The 5079-nt window shown below is 32.6% G+C and overlaps 1 non-coding gene across 1 annotated transcript; it reads right to left on the reverse strand.

Annotated features, from left to right (window-relative positions):
- Positions 1-3687: 3687 nt before the first annotated feature.
- Positions 3688-3760, reverse strand: Trnaa-agc (transfer RNA alanine (anticodon AGC)). The gene has a single exon. It is a non-coding gene; the product is annotated as a tRNA-Ala (tRNA).
- Between the last annotated feature and the right edge of the window lie 1319 nt (positions 3761-5079).

The following is a 5079-nucleotide window of genomic DNA, read 5'->3' on the forward strand; positions in this document are numbered from 1 at the left end:
TAAATAATAGGGGAAAATGGTTTTTTAAAACTTCTTTGAGCCAGACGTGGTGGCACATGTCTGTAATCACAGCAGTTCAAGTGGCTGAGGCAAGAGATATCTCAAGTTCAAAGCCAGGTTTAACAACTTATTCAGGCCCTAAGCGACTTATACAAACCCTATCTCAAAATAAAAATTAAAAAGGGCTGGGGTTGTGACTCAGTGATTAAGTTAAAAAATAATAATCACTTTGGAAAAACTGAATTTTTAAATGAAAAAAAAAAACACCCTTAACCCTTATCTTACAGCACCAAAGAAAATGAATGGACTCAATACGTACAATAAGCATGCTAGACCTAAATGGAAAAACTTAAACCATCAAACTTCTACAAAAGAACAGGCAGAAAAAATATTGTGATTTGGGACTACGCAAAGATTTCTTAGAACTGAAAGTACACAAACCATAAATTAAAAAATGAAGATATCAAAATTTAGAACTTCCATTTCTCAAAATACAGTTGAAAAGGGAAAAGATTAGACACAGACTAGGAGATAATATTCACAAAGATAAATCTGGTAAAGGACTTGTGTCAAAAGAGCACAGGCAACGACTTCATTGATAGAACCTCTAAAGCTCAGGAAACAAAACCAAGAGTTAATAAATGGGATGGCATCAAATTAAAAGCTTCCACACAGCAAAGGAAATAATTAGGAATGTGAAGAGAGAACTCACAGTATAGGAGGAAATCTTTGCTAACTACTCTTCTGACAGAGTATTAATATCCAGAATATATAAAGAACTCAAAAACACTCCCCCCATAACCAAATTAATAAAATGGACAAATGAACTAACAAACACTTCTCAAAAGAAAAAATGCAAATAGCCAAAAAAAGTATGAAAACATGTTGACTATCATTAACAATTAGGATAATGCAAATCCAAACTCTACTAAGATCTCATCTTGTCCAATTAGAAGGGCCGTCATTAAGAATACAAACAATAATAAATGCTGGAGGGGATATGGCGAAAAATGAACATTTTTATACTGTTGATGGGATTGTAAATTAGTACAACCATTATGGAAATCAGTATGGAGCTTTCTCAAAAGGCTAGAAATGGGAACCACCGTATGACCCAGCTATAACACTCCTCAGTGTTTATCCTAGAGAATTAAAATCATCAAACTGTAGTGATACATGCATACCCATGTTTATAGCAGCATGATTTACAATATACAAACTATGTAACCAGCCTAGATGTCCATAAATGGATGAATACAGAATGGAGATTTATTAAATCATAAAGAAAATTGATAAGTGCTGGAAAGTGATATTGGCAAAATTATATTGTTATAGTGTAGGCATGTATGAATATGCAACAACAAATCCCATCATATGTACAACTACAATGCACCAATAAAAATGAGGAAAATAAATCAATCAATAAAACAGGAAAAAAAAAGAAAAAAAGGAAGACATGGGTTATTTTCTGATACCCATTTTCCTCTTACCATCCCAAAGTATAATTTAAAAAATATACATGGAAGCTTTATGGGTTTTTTTTTATGTTTTATGCTTTAGTGGGTTTTCAAATAAACCTAAGAATAAAAATAAAGCATCATAAAAAATACAAAAAAATGAAATTGTGATTTATTGTAAAAAAGTTGTTAGTTTATTTTTAAACAGTTTAAGATTTATGGAAGAATTGAGAAGATTTAGAACAGAGAGTTCCGACACACTCATCTAGCTAGTTTCCCCATTGTTAATATTGTTCATTTGTGCTTAATATTAGTGAGCCAATATTTATACATTATTTTTAACTAAATTTCCTTAGTTTTTACCTACTGTCTGTTCCTATTCCAGCGTCCAGTCCAGGACATATCATTATGTCTAATTTTCATGTCTTAGGATCCTCTTGGCTGTGATGGGTTCAGACTTCGAGGTCTATTGGTAGTCATACACAAGCTCAAGATTTTTTTTCTTGGAAAAATGATTCCTTTATCATTGTATAGTAGCCTCTTCTTCTCTCATACTCCCCCTTGTTTTGAAGTATCTGAAATTATCCTAGCTATTTTTATTCATTGGTGTTTCCATGGTATATCTTTCTCTTTTAACCTATCCATGTCTTCATAAAGATTTTTTTAAGAGATGACATATAGTGGGGGCTGTTTTTAATCAACCCTCTCTCTGTCTTTTAATTGGTGTATTTTGAACATTCATATTGAAAGTGATTATTGATAGAGTTGGGTTAACATCGAACATGTCTGTAACTGTTTTCTATTTGTCACACTTGTTTTTCATTTCTTTTTTATTTCTCCTCTTCTGCCTTCTCTTGTTTTAATTATGCATTTTATATGATTTCATTTTCTCTTCTCTTAACACATCAATTATACTTGCTTTTAAAATCCTTTTAGTGGTTGCTCTAGGGTTTGCAGTATAAATTTTCCACATTCTAAGTCTATTTTTAAAAAATCCTGTACTTCTTTCTGGGTAGTGTTAAAAGCTTATGATCATATTTGAAATTTTATGATCATATTTGAAATTTATCCCTCCTGTTTCTTAAATAATGGTCATCCATATGCTACAATCACACACAACACTATTACTCTTAATACTTGATTGTTACATTAAGAACAAGAAAAATAAAAGATTTTATTTTATATTCATATTCTTTCTCTTACGTTTCCTTTTTTGTATAATCTCAGCTTATGACCTATATATAATTTTCTTTTCTCCCCAAACAGTATCTTTTAATATTTCTTGCAGAATGGGTCAGTTGGCAATAAATTTCTCAGTTTTTGTTTCCTTGAGAAAGTCTTTATAGTTCTACTTTCTTTTTGTAGGATAATTTTCCTGGACATAGAATTATAAGTTGGTTTTTATTTTGTCTTTTCTTTCAACTTTAAAAACTTTGGTACGTTCTCTTCTTCCTTTCATATTTTTTTAAGTAAAAAAATCTACTGTCATCCTTACTTTCCCCACTGTATAGGTAAGGTGATTCCCCTGCCTCACACACATCACCACTTCTGTCTTCTTTTAAGACTTTCTCTGTGTTTGGTTTTCTGCAGTTTCAATATGACACACCTTGATATAACCTATGGCTACAGAGCTTCAATTTCATCTAGTGTCCTTGTTTGTGTGTCCTCTGTTGTCACTTTGGGATAGGCCTTTGTTATGGAGGACACATGGGGTATATTTCAAAGTGATTACTTTTCCCCTCACTCTGCTAGAAATAGAAAAATGATTTTTTTCTTTGATCTCCAATATAAATACATGATTGAACTCCTGGAGGTAAAAACCCAAGAAACTCTCCTCTCCTGCAGAAGACTGTACCCTATAGGAGTTTTTCATTCTAAAGGCAGTCCTCTGCTTTAAGCAATTCACTAATTAGTATTTAAGTCCCTTCTGATGTATGAGTCATTGGTTTCTGCCCTCGCTAAGCTCATCTCAGCTGTGTTTCTTTATATTTGTTTGTCTCTCCAGATCTGGGGTGGTGATTTGCTTTGTGTCCTCGAGTTCTCTGTCAGGTCCAGGAGAGTCACTGATTTTCAATTTGTTTGCCATTTTTCTTGTTGAAAGGCTGGGAATGCTGAGTTCCAAGCTGAAGTCATGTCAGAAATGAAACAGGAAGCAAATATTTTTTATAAAAATACTAAGTGTTTCATTTTTTTAGGATTTATTTATTTATTTACTTTTTTTTTTTTTTTTTGGTGGTACTGGGGATTGAACCCAGGGCCTTGTGCATGCTAGGCAAACACTCTACCAGCCGAGCTATATCCCCAGCCTTAGGATTTTTTATTTTTGTGAAAAATAATTCTCGCTGATGCTGCTTACAAATGTACACCCAGGCAAAACAAGACATTATTATAATGCCCCCAAATGAGTGGAAAGTACAAGCACTTGCAATAGAAAAACTATGAAAAAAGTTCCGGGTGTATCATGTGCTTTATTCTGTGCATTCTTCAACTTTATTAAAGAGGTTTTTTTTTTTTTTTTTTTTTTTTTTTTTGTATCAGGGATTGAACTCGGGGGCACTCGACCACTGAGCCAAATCCCCAACCCTATTATGTATTTTATTTAGAGACAGGGTCTCACTGAGTTGCTTAGTGGCTCACTTTTGCTGAGGCTGGGTTAGAGCTCAAGATCCTCCTGACTCAACCTTCTGAGCAACTGAGGTTATGTGCCACCGTGAAGGCAAAGAGTATATTTTTAATAGCACTGATCTTAAAAATATTGTCCAGAAACTATAATCATACCTTCCAGCCTCAGTGAAAAATGTGAAGAATATAGAAAATACATCTATTCAGTATAAATTGAAGTGATTATCAAAATCACCATAAAATTATTGTGCCACTAGAAAATAACAGAAGTATTATGGATAGATTCTTTTGAAACTGTGGATTATATTAATAAAAACAGATTTGAGGGCACAAGCTATGGGATTATAAAAAATGTCTACTTTAAAATTTAATTTTTCTCATTTTTAATTGGTCATGATGTTTTAAGTATCATTGTATCAGAAAAAAATTTAGTATTCTTATGGCACTGGAAAATATTGAGATTAAGAAATTCTTTGAATAATTAAACTATAGCACTGATGTCATTGTCTTTTCATAATATAGAATGTAAGGGAAAAAATTAATGTAAGGGGAAAAATTAATCCTATGATCAATTCATCTGCATTTCAAAATCAAATCATTCTTTTCTGTATTGGGTACCACAATATAAGTTATTTTGTTTTGTTTTTTGGTGCCAGGGATTGGACGCAAGAGTGCTTTACCACTGAGATACATTCGAAGCCCTTTTTATTCTGAGAGGGCTGGGATTATGGATGTGTGCTACTGCAAATAGTATAATTTAAGTTTTTAAAGGAGGTTTTTATAACCATGCAAGCTTGTCACCTTCTTTTCAGCATTATAGGGTCACACTGCTCGCAAAAGCAAGATTCTGGATGATATAAGGTCACATAAAATTTGAAGAGTTAATTGGAAAGTGAAATAATGTAACTGCACAAAAAAAATCACAAATGAAATTTTCTGATGAACATATAAGATCTTTGTTTTGGATCCTAGACTGTGTGAGTACTCTCCTAAGATATTG

This window comes from Marmota monax, unplaced genomic scaffold (assembly GCF_021218885.2).
Source record: "Marmota monax isolate L192 unplaced genomic scaffold, Marmota_monax_Labrador192_F-V1.1 WCK01_AAM20220418_F8-fsc00002, whole genome shotgun sequence".
In the NCBI taxonomy this organism is placed as follows: Eukaryota; Metazoa; Chordata; class Mammalia; order Rodentia; family Sciuridae; genus Marmota; species Marmota monax.